This window comes from Phacochoerus africanus, chromosome 10 (genome assembly GCF_016906955.1).
Source record: "Phacochoerus africanus isolate WHEZ1 chromosome 10, ROS_Pafr_v1, whole genome shotgun sequence".
NCBI classification, from domain to species: Eukaryota; Metazoa; Chordata; class Mammalia; order Artiodactyla; family Suidae; genus Phacochoerus; species Phacochoerus africanus.
In genome coordinates, this window is record NC_062553.1 from 58,917,687 (window position 1) to 58,937,059 (window position 19,373).

Consider the following 19,373-nt stretch of genomic DNA (forward strand, 5'->3'; position numbering starts at 1 on the left):
GATTAAACAGGTATTGAGAATTAAAATTTTCAGGAGCATATCTCAAATACTAGCCTGATCACATTGGTAAGAACAGGCAAATTTTAGATCAGACAAATCAGATCATAAAAAGCTTTTCTTGCTGTTTCATAAGGATTTTTATCATTAAGATATACACATATGTTATTTATTCTTTTCAATATATTTTAATATCATAATTGTGTTTTTACTTTCTTATGTCTTTTTTTGCATGCATTTTTTATCTCAAGGTTTTTTTTAATAATGATTTTTACTTTTTCCACTATAGCTGGCTTACAGTGTTCTATCAATTTTCTACTATACAGTCAGGTCACTCAGTCACACATACATACATACATTCTTTTTTGTCACATTATCATGCTCCATCATAAGTTACTAGATATAGTACCCACTGCTATATAGCAGGATCTCAATGCTTATCCATTTTAATATAATTCTACTCTTCCTCATAGATTTAATGTAACCATTATATGCAGTTTTAGTTATGAAAATAAAAATATTACATGCAAACCCATAGCAACGTAAGGCTATGAGTTTTGAACATTATATTGTCAACACTTACAGGGAAGATTTTCTCTATAAACCTTGAGTTTACATGGTAATTTTTCTAACCTTGTGTACTGAGTACCTATCTATAAAGCATATTATAAAACTTCAAGGCATCTCCTTTCATCTGACAAGAAGTACATGTTGTTAGCTTTCCCCATTGACCTAATTATCCCCTTCCTTTGAATCCCAACAGGTATTATGTAGCAATATGAGAAAATGGCCAAAAATTCATGTCCCCTATCATGAAACTAATCAGTGAATTCCTTCAGCAAGCAAGACCATTTCAATAGCCATCTTAAATCTTTCATAACGCTTCTAAAGTTCAGTTGTGTCTCAGTAGCTGCTTCTCTATTTCTTCTTCCCAAGTTCTTTAAAGAAATCACTACTGCCGTTTTTATTTGTGGACATATCAACTTCTGTCTTACACACTGGGAAAACCAAACACCACCTCAGAATTTTAAGTGATTAGAGGAAAGGAACTGTCAGGGAAAGCATTGATTCTGGCACCCTACAAATCAGAAAAATGTGAGGATCCATTTAGAGAATACCCAAAATTTTGACAGCTTTCAGACCTTGAACCAAAAGAACTTGTTATCATACTGCTCAACAGAAATTACTGATTGCATTACTGTGAGGTAGAACTGTGACAGAGATGGAAAGAGTGACTAAAAAATAATAGAAATATGAGAAAACAGAGTTTAAAAAAAACAAAACAAAGAAGAGCAGAAGAGACTAAGGGAGAACACTTGAAGGAGGAGCAGAGGAGAGAAGTAAAGAACCACAGCAAACTCCACAGAAAAATGCTTGTCCAGTAGAACAATTTCTTTAGCTTTATACCTTGTTTCAGACAAAGTACTCTTACAGAGCACTTTCCCCCACTTTTAGAGTTACTTAATCTAGGGCGAATGGTGCTCACTTGAGGAAATTTGTTCTCATAAATTCAGAAAATATCGAGAGAAAAAGTTGGAGACTAATTGTACTTAAAAAATTTCAATACAAAACAGGCTATATATCATTTAGTGTCCAAGGCAGAAAATAGAAACTGTTCACTCCAAGGAAAAGAGAATTTAGAATTAGTAGCTCACAAAATTTTTGGAAAGGCTAAAGCGGACAGTTTAAGACTGGTACTTCAGAATGACCCCAAGAAGAATCTAGGCTGCTCCACATTCAGAGAAGACTTGAATAGCAGAAAACTGGAATGACACACAAAGCTGTAACCCAAAGAGTAAGCAGTAAGATTAAGACGTTACTCCTTCTTTCAGGAAGCTGAAGAATGAGCACTAGGCCCAGGGCAAAGAACCATGAATTTCCTAAATAACAGGGGAAGCCAGAGCTGAAAGAAGGCCTTCCTTGGCTTTGACTTCTAAATTTGATGGGAGGACATTTAATTGGGGAGCACTAATTCATATCTAGAATTCCAGCCTCAAGGGAATTTAGAAAATGTAGTTTTCAGCCATCTAAAACCTCCAAATAACCTTACAAATGATAGAACCATTTGTAATATTTTAATACAGGAGGAGATAGTTATCTACCGATCAATCAATACATAGAGAGAACTTAATTTTACAACCAACATCCCAAGAGTTGCCTACATATAGTACTAGAAATATGAATAGAGTTTTTTTTGTAAAAATTAGATACTTTTCTTTTTATCACTGATATTTGGAGCCTATAGAAAGTAAGATGAGACAATGAATATGTAAATATGGATGTCTATAGTATCATGTAATTTCTGTTCTAGAAACTTTAATTTGGCTAATCCTTGATAACATTACAGGGCTCAGAAAACATCTCAGTTGTATCTGAAATCCTTTAGATAAATGTGAAACGGTGATTTTCAAATTTGGTGATTTCGATATTTAAATCATATATTTCAAATTTCCTAAGAAACATGCTATAAGTGGATGATTTGAAAATGTTCCATGAATGTTGCATCTTTCCCAAACACGCTTAGCTTTTCTACTCAGAATACATGGCATATTAACAGAAAGCACATTTCATAGGTACCTGTTTGCATAGAGAATCAATTGCAAAATTATGAATTAGCAACTCCCACTGCACAAGAAGACATGGGTCATCAATAGATTTGCCATTCTCATTCCTATTTATTTCTTCATAAAATAAAGTATAAAGCAAAATTTCCTTCATTTTAGACTCTAAGTATTTTCTTATTAAGAATTTACATCATCACTAACACTGTTTATATCAATATCTTTCATCTACATAAACAGAAATTTTTGACTTATTTTTCAGCTTCTCTAACTTCTCTCCTTATGCTCACAAATTCATCCTAAAACAGAATTTTAATTACTTCACATCCATGTTCATTTGCCCACTATTTTCAGTGGTTCCCCATCAGCCTCTCCACTTCTTTAGTTCAATTTTTTTTGACTAAAATAATTTAGTCCAAATTCCTTAGTTATCACTAAAGGTCACCTGCGTCACCACAACTCTGCCACCTTTCCATTGCCCTCACCACATAGCAGTTATAAAGTTCATGTGTTATTGAAAATTTTCCAATTTCCAATTAACATTTTCCAGTTTTTTCCCTGTATTCTTCCATTGGCATATATATTCTCATATTGTTTATCTTATATGCAATGTCTTTTCTTCTCCATCTCCCACTGTCGACTTATGTTCATTCCTCAAATATCAGCTCAGATGTTACCTCCTTTGTATTTCTCGCCACATCATCCTCATGAGGAGGGATTTATTTTTCCTCTGAAGTTTGAAAGACATAGTTCAGTGTCTCTTATGCCACTTGATGATCTCTCTTGTTTAGTAATTATTTTGTGTCCCCTACTACACTACAAGCTGAGGAAGGATGGTGTCTCTGTGTCCCCATGGTGTCCGCATCATGACATATGCAGAATAGACAAAAATTTATTATTGAATGAATACACATTCGTGAGTCACTCCAGAGAAAGAAGTGATTTTCTGTTTATTAAAAACGCAAACCAATATCACATCTAGTTTTCTGTCTTTTTTTTTTTTTACAACTGACATTCTACAGAGAGTAGCTTAAAGCAGATTTATGATTTTCTCACTAAGAAATTATTCATCTATAGTCTTTTTCTTATTATTTCACATAATGTACTTTGTGGAATCTTGAGCTTTCATTATAAATTAGAGTTCAAAGTTTTCAGATTCATGGAGAAAATTGTATTGGGGATTATATGACAAAATCAATGCATGAGTAGTTTTTAAAATACCATATTACACACTACACAATTCTATATTTGTGTTAATTCATTTTATCTACTTTTCCATAGAAATACTTAAAATAGGTTACTATTTCTCATATTTATATTAGTTTTATCAGAGTTTTTAAGAAAAGACTTTTTTTCTGAAAGCTTAAAAAATTAATAAAAAGCAGGCCTTCCTATTTTAATATTTAGAAATTGATGAAAAATAAAATAGATCCCTAACACACACACACAGAAACACAAACACACATTCTGTTAGTTCATACAAAATATTTGCAACATTAAATTTAAAATAATAACATCAAATGGTGTAGAAGAGCCAACATTTACAATTTTAAGTGCTTTTTTAAATATATTACATGATATGGAAATTTGAAATAATGTAAAGCTGTAATTTTGAGAGGGAATTTGATTATTTTATTGTCATTCACTGACAATTTTCAGAACCAGTTTGTATAGAGAAACACTGTGACTAAAAAGCAAGAGAAAAGAAAACACAGTAAGTTTCCTTGATTGAATACTATTTATGTATTAGGCGGAGACTTAGGACCTGAGCAATATATGCAAGACAGCATCATATCATATATGGGATATTTTGGAGTGTTTTTTTTTTTTATTTGAAAAGTTAGGCATAATCTTGTTACTTACATTCTGAGAGTTTTAAATCACACTCTCTGCATCTTATTTTTTTTTTTGCTTTTTTAGGGCTGCACTTGTGGCATATGGAAGTTCCCAGAATGAGGGTGAATCAGAGCTACAGCTGCCGGCCTACACCACAGCCACAGCAACATGGAATCTGTGCCCCACACCATAGTTCCCAGCAATGCCAGATCCTTAACCCAATGAGCGAGAACCTACATCCTCATGGATACTAGTCAGGTTTGTTTCCTCTGAGCCACAATAGGAACTCGCTGAAGCTTCTTTCTTAAGATATCTCCCCCTTGCTAACACCTATGGCTACAGATGGTTATTATTCTTACCAGTATGACCTAAATAGCTTATCTCATACCCAGTCACTGCCATTAAAAGTAATTATTCAATATTCCAAATGTGTTAGACATTTCATTATACCAAATAATTTTATAAAAAGCCCCTTCATCAAAGTAAACTACAAATTCTTCCTGCTTGGGGCCACAGGAGAAGAAAGGTGACAGTGCTGGGTGGGCAAGAGGAGGGGAGGAGGGACTGTCATAGGTGTCTCTTTCTCTGCACATGCTCAGGCTCTCTGGTGCAGGGTGCCTCTTGCTCGGGCTACAGGTGGTGGGGCCCCTCCTGTCCAGGCTCTTGGGTGGCAGGGTACCTCTTGTATGGACTATGGGGGTAAACTATCACAGCCAGAGGTGGGCATGACCCACCACTGCTAAGGGTCTATGAACCAGCAACACCTTCCGTCCCAGTCACCTCTGGGGTCACTGCAGAGGAGGACAATACAACCAACCATCACTCCCCTGTGAATACACAAATCTTGCTGCTGCCATTGCCAAAGGTTCTGGGCACTGCTTACACCTCTGTGAGGGTCGTGGCCACTTCCCAGGGCCCTCCAACAAGGATCAGCCTACACCACCTCCCCATGGGTCCTCACCACTGTCAAGGGCCTAGCAACCATGCACTGGCTACTAACCCTGCCCACTGCCTCCATTTTCCTGAAAGCAATCACAGGCCTTACAGGAGCATACCTCCTATCAGCAGGCTAACAGCCTGTACACACTGAGGAAAGAGACAGCAAGCATGCAAACCCAAAGCAGCCCTCCTGACAGAAAAAAAAAAAATTAAGCCATCACAAACTACACAGGTTGCTCTCATATGTAAATAGCCTTCCAAGACTACAGTAGTTGTCCTCCCTAAACTCACAGAATGAGAAAAATATAAGCAAAATGAAGAATCTCAGAAATAACTCACAGTTAAAAAAACAGGAGAATTCCCTGAAGGAGCAAACAATGAAACAGACCTCTTTAGTCTAATAGATGCCAAGTTCAAAAAGGAAACAGTGTAGATTCTGGATGAATTAAGAGCAAATATGAAGGAATTAAGAGCAGATGTGAACAGTAATGCAGATTATTTTCAAAAGGAACTAGAAAATATGAGGAACCAAGAAAAATTAGAAAATTCATTTGCAGAGTTGCAAACTGAGCTAAAGGCATTGAAGAGCAAAATGAATAATGTAGAGGAACAAATAAGTGGCTCAGAGGATAGAATGATGGAATCACCCAATTAGGACAGCAGACAAAACCAAATGAAAAAAAATATCAAAGAAACATAAGAGATCTATGGAATAATATAAAGCAGGCCAATCAACACATAATAAGGATTCCAGAAGGTGAAGATAAAGAAAAGGGGCTTGAAAATTTATTTAAAGAAATTATGGCCAAAAACTTCCAAATCTAAAAGAAACAGATATCAACATACAGGAAGCACAGAGGGCTCCAAACAATTGAACCCAACAGACCCATACCAAGACATATAATAAAATGGCAAAAGTTAAAGATAAGGAGAGGATTCCAAAGGCAACAAGAGAAAAACAAGGATTTAATTATAGGGAAACCCCTATAAGGCTATCAGTTATGTTCTCTATGAAACCATTATAGGACAGAAGAGAGTGGCACGACACATTTAAAGTACTAAAAGGGAAAAACTTGGAGCCTAGAATACTCTACCCAGCAAGATTATCATTTGAAATAGAAAGAGAAATAAAGAATTTCTCCAGCCAACAAAAACTAAAAGAACACAGAAATACTAAACCCTTTCAAAAAGAAATACTGAAAGTTCTCCTCTAAATAGAATGAAGTAAAATATAGGAGGAAGGGAATTACAACTGGAAAGCAATCACTTAAATAAGCCAGGATGAAGTCTAAAAGGAAAAACAAACAAACAAACAAACAAAACTCTTACCAATGTAGGTATAGAAGGAACATACCTTAACATAATAAAAGCCATTTATGACAAACCCAAAGCAAATATAATACTCAGTGGAGAAAAACTGAGTCTTCCCACTAAAATCTGGTATAAAACAAGGATTCACACTCTCACCAATTTTATTCAACATAGTACTGGAAGTCATAGCCACAGCAATCAGATGAACAAAAGAAATAAAAATATCCAAACTGGAGGATAGGAGGTAAAATTGGCACTCTATGCAGATAACATGACACTCTACATAGAAAGCTCTAAGGATGCCACACTAAAACTACTCGAACTGATCAATGAATTCAGCAAGTGGCAGGATACAAAGCTAACATTCAGAAATCAGTTGCATTCCTATATACTAATAATGAAATATTATAAAAGGAATATAAAAAGAAATACCTTTTAAAATTGCACCCCCCAAAATTAAATACCTAGGAACAAACCTGACCAAGGAGGTGAAAGACTTATATGCTTATAACTATATAACATTAATCAAGGAAACTAAAAAGGATTCAATGAAATAGAAAGATATCCCATGCTCCTGGATTGGAAAAATCAATATTGTTTCTTTCTCTTTTTTTTTGTCTTTTTGCCTTTTCTAGGGCCACTCCTGTGGCATATGGAGGTTCCCAGGCTAGGGGTCTAATCAGAGCTGTAACCACCAGCATATAGCAGAGCCATAGCAACTCAGGATCCGAGCTGCATCTGCAACCTGCGCCAAAGCTCACCACAACGCCAGATTCTTAACCAACTGAGCAAGGCCAGAGATCAAACCCGCAACCTCATGGTTCCTAGTTGGATTTGTTAACCACTGTGCCACGAAGGGAACTCCTCTCTTTTTTTTTTTTTTTGTCGAAAAATCAATATTGTTAAAATAGCCAATCTACCCAAAGAAATCTACAGATTTAATGTGATCCCTATCAAATTACCCATGAGATTTTTTCGCAGAACTAGAACGAGCAATCCGAATTTTTATATGGAACCAAAAATACCCAGAATTTTTTAAGAAATCCTGAGGGAAACAAACAAAAAGAAGCAGGAGGCATAACTCTCCCAGAATTCAGACAATACTACAAAGCTACAGTAATCAAGACAGTGTGGTACAGGTACCAAAACAGACAGACAGACCAATGGTACAGAATAGAGAAATAAATCCAGACTTGGTCAATTAATCTTTTACATAGGAAGCAAGAATATAAAATGGGAAAAAGACAGTCTCTTTAGCAAGTTCTTGGAAAACTGGACAGCCACATGTAAATCAATGAAACAAGAACATATCCTCATGCCATGCACAAAACTAAACTCAAAATTGCTTAAAGACTTAAACATAAGACAAGACACCATCAAACTCCTAGAAGGGAACATAGGCAAAATATTATCTGGTATCAATCTTATAAATGTTTTCTTAGGTCAGTCTCCCAAGACAATAGAAATAAAAAATAATAAATCAACCAATGGGACCTAATCAAACCTACCAGCTTTTGCATACCAAAGGAAACCATGAAAAAAAAAGAAAAGACAACTTATGGAATGGGAGAAAATAGTTGAAAATGAGACAATTAACAAGGGCTTAATATTCAAAATATACAGACAACTCATACAACTCAACAGAAAAAGAATAACCCAATTGAAAAAGAGGCAGAAGACTTGAATAGACATTTCTCAAAAGAAGACATATAAATGGCCATTAGGCAGGCACATGAAAAAATGCTCGGCATCACTAATTATTATTTTTTATTATTCAATGAATGTATTACATTTACAGTTGTACAATGATCGTCACAACCCAATTTTATAGGCTTTCCAGCCCACAACACCAGCACATCTCCCCACCCCCCAAACTGTCTCCTTTGGAAACCATAAGTTTATCAATGTCTGTGAGTCAGTATCTGTTCTGAAAAGAAGTTCATTCTGTCCTTTTTTCAGATTCCACTTGTCAGTGAAAGCATTTGATGTTGGTGTTTCATTGTCTGACTGACTTCACTTGCCATGATAATTTCTAGGTCCATCCATGTTGCTAAAAATGCCATTATTTCATTCCTTTTAATGGCTAAGTAATATTCCATTGTGTATAAGTACCACTTCTTCTTTATCCACTCCTCTGTTGGAGGACATTTAGGTTGTTTCCATGTCTTGGCTATTGCGAATAGTGCTGCAATGAAAACTGAAGTACATGTGTCTTTTTGACTCACGGTTTTCTCTGGATAGAAGCCCAGGAGTGGGATTGCTGGATCAAATGGTAATTCTGTTTTTAGTTTTCTGAGGCATCTCCATACTGTTTTCCACAGTGGTTGCACCAATTTACAGTCCCACCAACAGTCAGCATCACTAATTATTAGAGAAATACAAATCAAACCCCAATGAGGTATTGTGGTTATCTGAGATATCCGATCTCACACAGGTCAGAACGGCCATCACTAATAAGAGTGTAGATAAAAAAATGCTGGAGAGAGTGTGTAGAAAAGGGAACCCTCCTACATTGGTGGTGGGAATATAAATTTGTACAACAAATATGGAAATCGGTATAGCGTTTCCTCCAGAAAATTAAATATAGAACTACCATATGATCCAGCAATCCCACTTCCAGGCATATATCCAGACAAAACTTTCATTGACAAAGATACATGCACCCCTATGTTTATTGCACCACTCTTCACAATAGTCCAAGACATGTAAGCAACCTAAATGTCCACTGATAAATGAACTAAGAAAATGTGGTACATATACAAAGGAACGCTATCAGCCATATAAAAGAACAAAGTTATGTCATTTGAAGTAACATGGATGGAACTAGAAATTCTCATACCAAGTGAAGTATGCACAGAAAGATAAAGACAGATACCATATGATATCACTTATATGTGGAAATTAAAATATGACACAGATGGACATATCTACAGAACGGAAACACACAGACATGAACAGCAGACTTGTGGTTGCCAAGGGGAAGGAGGAGGGAGTGGGATGGACTGGGAGATTGGGGTTAGTATATGCAAAACTGTTATATTTAGAATGGATAAGCAATGATGTCCTGCTATATAGCACAGGGAACTATATCCAATCTCTTGGGATGGATAATAATGGAAGATAGTATGAGAAAGAGAGTGCGTATAGATGTATAACTGGGTCACTTTGCTGTATGGCAGAAACTGACAGAACAATGTAAATCAAGTATAATAATTTAAAATATATGTATCAAAAGATAGGATTTTCTAAAGATAATTCTGAAACAGCAGCATGATGTCTCAGCTAGGATTCACCTTTTTTTTTTTTGATCCCATGAAGAATCAATTTTAACACATCTTGGGATAAATGTCAAAGAATTATACATGAAGACAGGCAATATCTTACTCATTTTCATAATCTGTGTTTGTAATAGTGCTATTGTAATGTCGCAGGTGTTCAAAATGTATTCAATGAATACATTCCATATATATATATATATATATATATATATATTGGGGAGTTAGTTAATTAACCAATTAACTTATGATAGATTCAAAAAAACTCAGTTTTGTTTGTTTGTTTTTTGTCTTTTTGCCTTTTCTAGGGCCGCTACCATAGCATATGGAGGTTCCCAGGCTAGGGGTCCAATCAGAGCTGTAGCCACCGGCCTAAGCCAGAGCCACAGCAGCTCGGAATCCAAGCCACATCTGCGACCCACACCACAGCTCACAGCAATGCCGGATCCTTAACCCACTGAGCAAGGCCAGGGATCGAACCCACAACCTCATGGTTCCTAGTCGGATTGGATAACCACTGAGCCACGATTAGAACTCCAAAACTCACCGTTTGATGTTGTGACAAAACATAATATAATTTTTAATGTAAATTTAATCATTCAATTATATTACAAATATATATTAAAGACATAATAATTCAAGCACAAGTGAGCCTTTTGGATTCCAAGACCAAACAAACAGTTCTCTAAGAAATCAGGTCTCTAAGGAAGACAGAGAATTTGGACTTAGTGGTTCAGATAACAAATTTAATGCACCCAGAGGGATCTTCTTATGAAGATTCAGTGTTTATTTCTTTCTCCACTCTAAGAATGACTTCATGGCTTAGTTTATTTCTTTGCTTCATATTACTTTGCTTTTTTGTTGAATGTGAGTTAGTGATATTGAGAGGAATTAAGAGATTGTCTGTGAAAGTAAAAGCCTTCTCAGCTCTTGCGAGGGTCAAAATGAGGATGAAAAGGATGGTGGTTCCAGAGTTCAAGTGAGGGCAGCAGGGAGATAAGGGGACATACAAAACAGATACAAGGTAGCTGTTAAAAGCAGGATAACAAGAGAGAAGACTGCAGCATGGATTGAGTCAGGAGTAGAATTAAGAACAAAAGACAGGAAATGAAAAGAAACTCAGCAAGGACTTTAGAGGCAGATGCAATTGAAAGTGGAATGTTAAGTCAACCCCAAATTCTCCTTGAGAAAAAAAGCCCCCCCCTCTGAAATTTCAAACACATTTTTCTTCCTGCACTCCTGATTTCACAAGGAATTACCTGAAAAATTTTACAGGCATAGCTAGGCGTTTTGAGTGTTCAAGATATCCAAAGTAGATCACTTTGAAATAACTCTTTACAGAAGTCCTTCTAATTCATTCAGAAAGCAGTGATTAAAAATAATAAGAATCAGAAACAGTAGAAAGTTAGCTATTCCGAGAAAGTAATTTTTGCTTTCCTGTGTGCCTGACCATATGAAAAAACTAAACTGAACAGAGAAGGCAGGGAATCTAAGAAAAGTGACATTCCATTTGCTGACTTCCAAGGTGTGTTGTTTATAGTTTACAAGTTCATGTAATTGCATAGGTGGAATTTTACAGTCAGTAGAATGAGGAGGGAAGCAGATGGCATAATCATTTATTAAAAAAGCAGCTACCATCTTTATATAGATATATGATGGCTCTCACTCCATTCTTTGGGATTTGCATGTTAAATGATTAAGGATCTAGTAGGACAGCATGAAACCTCATTAACAAAGATATATCTTCAGGACTCTACCTGAAGGGAAAGTGGTAATTTTTCCACTTCGTAGCCCTCAGTTTAAATACCTGCTGATTTGTTTTATCTCTACTCACTTCAAAGTATTTCAGCCACATTAATGCAGCTTTTAACTATAGAAACTGACAGAACACAAAATCAAGCTTTTAGCTATATCTTAAACAAACCAGAACATTTTTTATTTATGAAGCTTCTATTTTCTATGGTATTGTGTAATATATTAGTAAACTAAGGGCTTCTCTTCATCCTAAGGTGGAAGGGGATAAAAAACCTCTGTAATTGTGCAGTTCATTATGAAAACCAACAGCAGATTTGCTTTTAAACAGATGTGGTGTCTTTAGCGGCTGCTTTGAAGTAAGGTGCTGACAGTAAGGTTTGAAGGTCTGAAGGTTTTATCAGAGCATTCTCCTGCTGCTCTCTCAATCACTGCTGAGGTAATAATAGCATTATAGATTAGGCAGCAACTTGCAACAAAGTTAGGCAACTGCATCATAAAAAGAAATAGTCATGTATAAAAGAATTAGGTAGACTTAGTCAATGAAGCGTAGTATCTCATTCATGGTAACCTCTAGCAGGGCCCTCACTGTCCCAGACATTGATCCAGTCATTTTGCTTTTCAGCAAAAGACAGTATTGGAGCAGCTAAAGTTGCATGTACTGGAAAAGCACCCAGCAAAAACTGGAACTGTGTTTTCACTTATCTCTGACCTGGAGGGGTTAATTCAAGCACAGCAATCCAGCAAAGTTTGCAGGAAAGTGAACTTCTAAGGCACATAAACCCATTAGGTGTTAGTTATGTTAAAGGGGAATGCTGCTGTCTGTGCGTGTGTCGAAGAGGGTATGGTTTTCTTTTACTGGTTTACTTTATCTTTTATAATTCCAATGTTGAATTAGCAATCACCATTTTTCAACTCTACTTCCATTATAAAAACAGACATTTTATAAGTAACAGTGAGCAATTAAGTCAATGAAAAGACCAGTCATTCTCAGAATGGAGCGATGCTTGGGGACTCTGTCAGATTTGGGGACTCTGACAGCAGATGATGTGAGTGACTGCTCTAGTTTTTAATTCTGATCCTTGTAAAAACATAAAAATAATGTGTTATCATGTCTCTCAATAATCTACAACCTTAGATGATAAATAACCAGGAATTTCATTAAGTGATGGAGAGTACTGAGTCAAGATCATGAACCAACACAGGGATACGTAAGTGCAAGGCAAATATAAGGAAACAGAAAAGCAAATCCTCAGACATTTTTCCTTAAAATATAGATTCCCTCTAGTTAATGTGGGGACAGAAACTTCTCTAAACTCTGGAAAAGATGGAAAGTGAGCCAAGTCTATTATACTAAAGTGTCAGAAATAAGCTGCCTATGTTATTTATTTATTTATTTAAGCTCAGGAAAAACAGATATTTACTTCCCATGTTCTAGAGGCTGGAAGCCCAAGACCAGGGTGCCGACATGGTTGGGCTGAGGGCTCTCTGCCAGACTACAGACATTTTGCTGTGCCTTCACATGGCAAAAGGGGAGACCATACATTCTTTAAAAATGCAATTTTGTTCCAAAATGAAAATAACTAGCTATTCAAGTGGGTCACCATCCTGAATAAAATGTAATTATTTTAATGTTTTTACATTTAGCCAAAATTTGATGTAAATATTGAATGTTTGGAAGAAAACATTCATGCAAGAAGAAAATTATAAATATTTCATTTTTTTAATCACGGGCATACATTTTACAATATAAAACATTTATGTAAAACCTTTCCATAATATGCTGTCATCAGTTTACCCAGGACTTTTTATAGAAAAACATCAGAATGAACAGAGACGTCATACACTGGCTATACTTATAATGTTCTTTCTCAACAGTGGAAAATATTGGGACAAAATAACCTACATGCTTTTTGTCATTTGCAAAATATTTGGTATCCTAAAATTTCTCATAGTACTGAACAAGGATCAGTTTATTGGAGTGAAATATGGATGAGCAGATTAGAGGTAACTTTGTTTCTAGTCAAAATTTCTATATGCTTTGATGGATGGATGCAGTTAAACATATTTCTCTCTCTGTCTCTCATTTTCCCTCTCACTCTCTCTAGATCTATCTATAGAACACACACAAAGAAAACCACCAATTCCCTATTAATTACTTAAATAATTACATGTCCTTGAAATTTTTCTCAGAGGTGTTTCATCCTCTAGATTTTTCACTTCCAGATGTCAATGCTTGTGGCATGTAAAGGTGCATGATCTTTAAAGGATTTTTAAGTAATAATGCACAAAGACAAATTCAAGGTTGCTTTAAAGTTATATATCAGAAGGTTTTTTGGTAATTAAAAAATGAGAACATATACCTGAGTTAATGAGAAGAACTGAGGAACTTGCTTAAATAATTTTAAAACAACATTGCCTGACCAATTTAGACATAAAAAACAAAAATATTTTCCTTATGCAAGAGCTTCACTTTTTCCCACTTCAACATATTTACTCTGCATGTCCTTCCTTTTTTTTCTCTCTCTATTCCTTCCTTTTCATTCATGAAATAGAGGATTAGATAGGGGAATAACAGGGAGTAGAATACACTTAGTACAGGAAAAATATTAATTTCTTGAAAAGGCGAATTGAGGGAAGAAATCGACTGTGAGTAAACAGCACAGAACGAAACCTCGTGACCTTGCCAGCTGCTTTGTGGGAGAGACCCTTCAATCAGAAATGTGCTGATGCTAAATTCTCACAGGATTTGATCTATCCTCTAATAATTGAAAACTCCCACTCCTGGAAGAGAACCAGGTTTCTGAACAGCCACTAATTTCTCAGAGTGGAAATTTAGTATTGAAGAGATTGCGCATTTATCCACCAAGATTTGTATTTATATTTTATGGGCCATTGCATTTTACATGATTGTGAATAGCCACACTGTGTTTTGAGATACACTATCCTGTGATGTGCAATAGCAATTCTTTAAAATGCCACATATAGTTTAATATGTTACCTTCAGTATAACTCCTTCAAATATCAGAGTATGTGAAAAACTTAACCATAAACAGAGATAAATGCCATTAACGGTAACATCGGGGTTCAGGCTTATTTGCCTATATCTTGCCTATAAAGCTGATGCTAATTTCAAATTCATCAGGTATTTTGTATTGGGACATAAAATAAATAGGAGAATAATTAAAATTTCTATTCAGAATTTCCACTTAGTTTTATGTGTACAATATCTCATGTCATTTTATAACTAAAAAAAATCGCTCATCCAAGATTATTTCTGTATAGTAAAATTATCTAAAGCAAATCTCAAATTGGTATTTCATGTGAATATGTAATGAAATGATCCAAGATGATTTTGTTGGGTCTTAAAATAGCTAGTCAAGAGATTCCTAGGAAGTGTAAAATGGCTCTTATTTGAAGCTTTAATCCCTGTGATACATCATTAATAGTTCTTTTCTCTACTTAGGTATGTATAACACTGCTAAGAGTAAAATGGGAGAATACCTATCAAGGATGAACCCACTTCAGCAAAATATAAAATTTATATTTTGCATATATGTTCTTTATATTGTTATATACATACATAATTTATATTTTATATGTCCTTTATAGACATAAGTCCAGCTGGAATTAAAAGCAGATTCTGAAAAGTACTGTCTTCTATGATTTGAAAAACATAAGTTAAAAAAAAAGTAGGTTTGCATATGATATCACTTATAACTGGAATCTAATATCCAGCACAAATGAACATCTCCTCAGAAAAGAAAATCATGGACTTGGAGAAAAGACTTGTGGCTGCCTGATGGGAGGGGGATGGAGTGGGAGGGATGGGAGCTTGGGCTTATCAGACACAATTTAGAATAGATTTACAAGGAGATCCTGCTGAATAGCACTGAGAACTTTGTCTAGATACTCATGTTGCAACAGAACAAAGGGTGGGGAAAAAAAATGTAATTGTAATGTACACATGTAAGGATAACTTGATCCCCTTGCTGTACAGTGGGGGGGGGAAAAAAAAAAAAAACCTCAAAAAATCCGGGATTTATAAAATAGAAAAAAAAAAAAAAGTAGGTTTGCCTATGTATGTAAACTCAGTTAACCTGCACACTTTTAATAGTCATTCAATAGCTAATTTGAGCACTTACTAGGCACTGGGATTATGCAGGATGCTAAAAACACAATGAGGAATATGATGAAGTTCCTGCCCTCTAGGAATTTAGCATGGGGGCAGACAAGTTTGCTAAATGCATCAATTACTACACTGATGTAGGGAGGAGAGTAAGTATCGAGGCTTCAGGTCTGGGCTGTGGGAGACATTCAGGGATGACTCTAAGAAGTGACTTTCACACTGAAACTTGAAAGATTTTTAAAGCAGGAAAGTGCTATGATCACATTTGCTCTCTTCATAGCCAAAGGACTTCAAAGGATAGACTTAACAATGAACGGTGGTGACTTTTAAAGTCAAATGGTGTCTTTCAAAAGTGACATGTAGAATGATCCTTTGGACCCATGAAAATAAAAATTTAACTGCTGTGGAAAACTGCTTCCAAACCTAAGAGTGGCAGTGGCAGGGTTTAGACACTCGAGAAAGTCTTTGTTCTTTTGTTCCAACTATATAAGGTTTATTTGATACAATAATGTCTTTTGGTATCTTCCCTGCCAAATTCTATATATTTTCTTCATCTGAAGCTACTCAGACAAATACCTGTAATTTAAGTTCAGTGTATACCTCTAGAAAACCTGAAATTTTTGTGGCTGATGATGTGTTAGAATGCCAAATTCTGAGAAGAAAGGACAGTTTTGCAGTATAGACAGAACCAGACTTGAATAATGTATTTGGGGGATAATTTCACAAACTTTCCAAATGATACTTTGTCAACCTCTTGAGAAACTTGTAAAATAGGAGTAGTAATTACCTCACAGGATATTTGAGAGGATTAAGTGAAGAAACACATAGTCTGGAACATAGTATTAGCCAAATAATTTTGTTTCCTTTATTCTCCATAAATTTGCTAATCTTCTTATTGGGCTAATTAAACCTTTTTTTTTTTTTATAATTTCACCCTAATTGTTTTTGCTTATTCACTCAACTGCCATTTGGAGTGAGCTGGATAGTCCACTAAACTGGAGTAAAAATACCTCTTTTACTAACTAGACCTATAAAGTAGTGTAAATCCCTTTGCCTTTGCAACTGAGTATACTCATTTGGGAAATAAGCATATTGAACCCGATGATCCCTTGAATCCCTTCTTGCTCCAAAGAGAATGATTCTCTTATAAAATGAGGTGGGAACTAATAGCATATTATGTTCCAGAAAATAGAGTGGTAGGAAAGGCAAGCACCCGTAACAATGCAAAAGAACATCCACAGGCTAGGAGCATGCACAGAAGTGTCTCAATGTCTGAGTGATGGACTAACACATACAATAAACACTGACAGAAACAGGTCTTTTCAAGGGCAACATTCGTAAAGAGCATTCTACTAACCTGATTTTCATACTACAAACAGAATTCCTAATATAATAGTTGAGGAAGGTTACGATGGCCAGATAGAATACAAGATATACCCAATCAAATGTGAATTTTGGATAAATAACATTTTTTAAAGAGTACTATGTTTCATGCAATATTTGGAACATACTTATACTAAAAACTTGTCCTTTATCTGAAATTCAGATTTAATTGTACATCCTGTATTCTTACTTCTAAATATAACAATAAAAATAGAGTTTACCAAATACGTTGTCCATATTTAACACTACATTAAAGGTTTCTTTAACCTAAGATTTAATTAAGAAAGATAAACCTGGCCAAAGCGATTGATTCATCATTCATTAATTCATTATATCAGAAGTGTCTGTGAAATCAATTACAATGATATACATTCCCTTATGAACTTTCTAGAGATACATGCCACAAATAAAAAATGATTTTTAATGGATCTTGATATGCCTTCAGTTACTCTTCACTAAGAAACTAATGATAACTACTAACATGCATGGATAAGACTACAATGTGTGGTTTCTTGAGACTTTCCAGTGGGTTTTACAATTATTAAATATATGCTAAACCAATATAACACATTAAAAATAACTAACTAATCAAATCCAAACTTCTTAAATCTCCAGGAGTTCTAGACATAGGTTCATGTAGTGATTATGGTCACAGCACTGTCTGAGTTTATCTCCACACTGTTCATGCCACCATGTTCTGGTTCAGTCACAATCCAGGATGTTTGCTTGTCCCATGGCTTTTATCATTGACCACAGATTGTTCCCGATCTTTACTTACTGACTGCAAACCATTGCATTGTACCTAAAAATAAAAAAAAAAAAAAGCCAAAGCAAAACAAACAAAAAAACCCAAAAGCCCTTCTCTGTCACTGCAGGATTATCCGTTTTATAGTCTATGCAGGACTCATTCCCCCTGTGCGAGAACAAATAACACTTTCCCATGAGCTGTAGCAAAAGGTTGACAACCTGTGGTAGAAACAATCCCTCGTGAAGCATGCAATCTGGAAATGCAGTTACACTTTGCATAGTGTTAAGGCATATCTTTCAAAAAACTTAAATTTTACCATTCTGCTCTCCAACAGCAATCTCTCCACCTCCCCCCAAAAAGGTAACATAGGACTTTTAAAAATAACTTTACGTCTAAGATTCTGTGAATTACATTGCCACAAATTTAAAACATATCTATCGTCAAACATTTCCAAAGAGATTTTAAAATGTTATCTTTGCTGCTAACCTTGACTATGCCCATTAAATAATATTGTTGTCATATTAAAGAACATGTCTCAAATTTATTTTATTTTATTTGTCTTTTTGCTATTTCTAGGGTGGCTCCCATGGCATATTGAGGTTCCCAGGCTAGGGGTCGAATCGGAGCTGTACCCACCGGCCTACGCCAGAACCACAGCAACACGGGATCTGAACTGCGTCTGCAACCTACACCACAGCTCATGGCAACGCTGGATCCTTAACCAACTGAGCAAGGCCAGGGATCGAACCCACAACCTCATGGTTCCTAGTCGGATTCAATAACCACTGAGCCACAATAGGAACTCCCGAATAGGTCTCAAACTTAAAAAAAAAAAAGAATATATATGATTACGTTTTTAAAAGGTTAAAAAGATATTGTTTCATAAATTTTCAAACCATTTGAAAATATGGCAATAAATAATAACAAAATTAAATTTTTTTCCTGTGTATATACCAAATGAGGTAGTGAAAAAATGGAGCTTAGTCTGGAAGGAAGAGACCAAGTCTCTGACTCTAAATAACTGTAAGTCATTTAGAAAATTATTTATCTTTCTTGGCTTCAATTTCTCCATTTATTAAATAGAATGGTAGGAATGGCAGGGAAGGGTAAGGGAGCAGTTTACTGTATATTCTCTAGATTTTTCATCTAAGCCTAAATTTATGTCCTATTCAGAAATAAAAGTCCAGGCTTATAAAAGAAAACTTGCTTCTTGAGAATGTATATGTGTGTGTGTTTAATCTGTCTCCAATACAATTCAAACACAAGTTAAATGAGTCCATTTGTTAACCATCTACTGAAGGTTAAATGCATCTAATGCACTGACCTAGGTATAGCATTCATTTATATAGAGTATAAAATATACCAAATTTTCCTATTTAGGTATCTGTAAGATCATATCCCCCAACTTAGTAATGTTCTATTTATGCTTATGTTGTGATGTT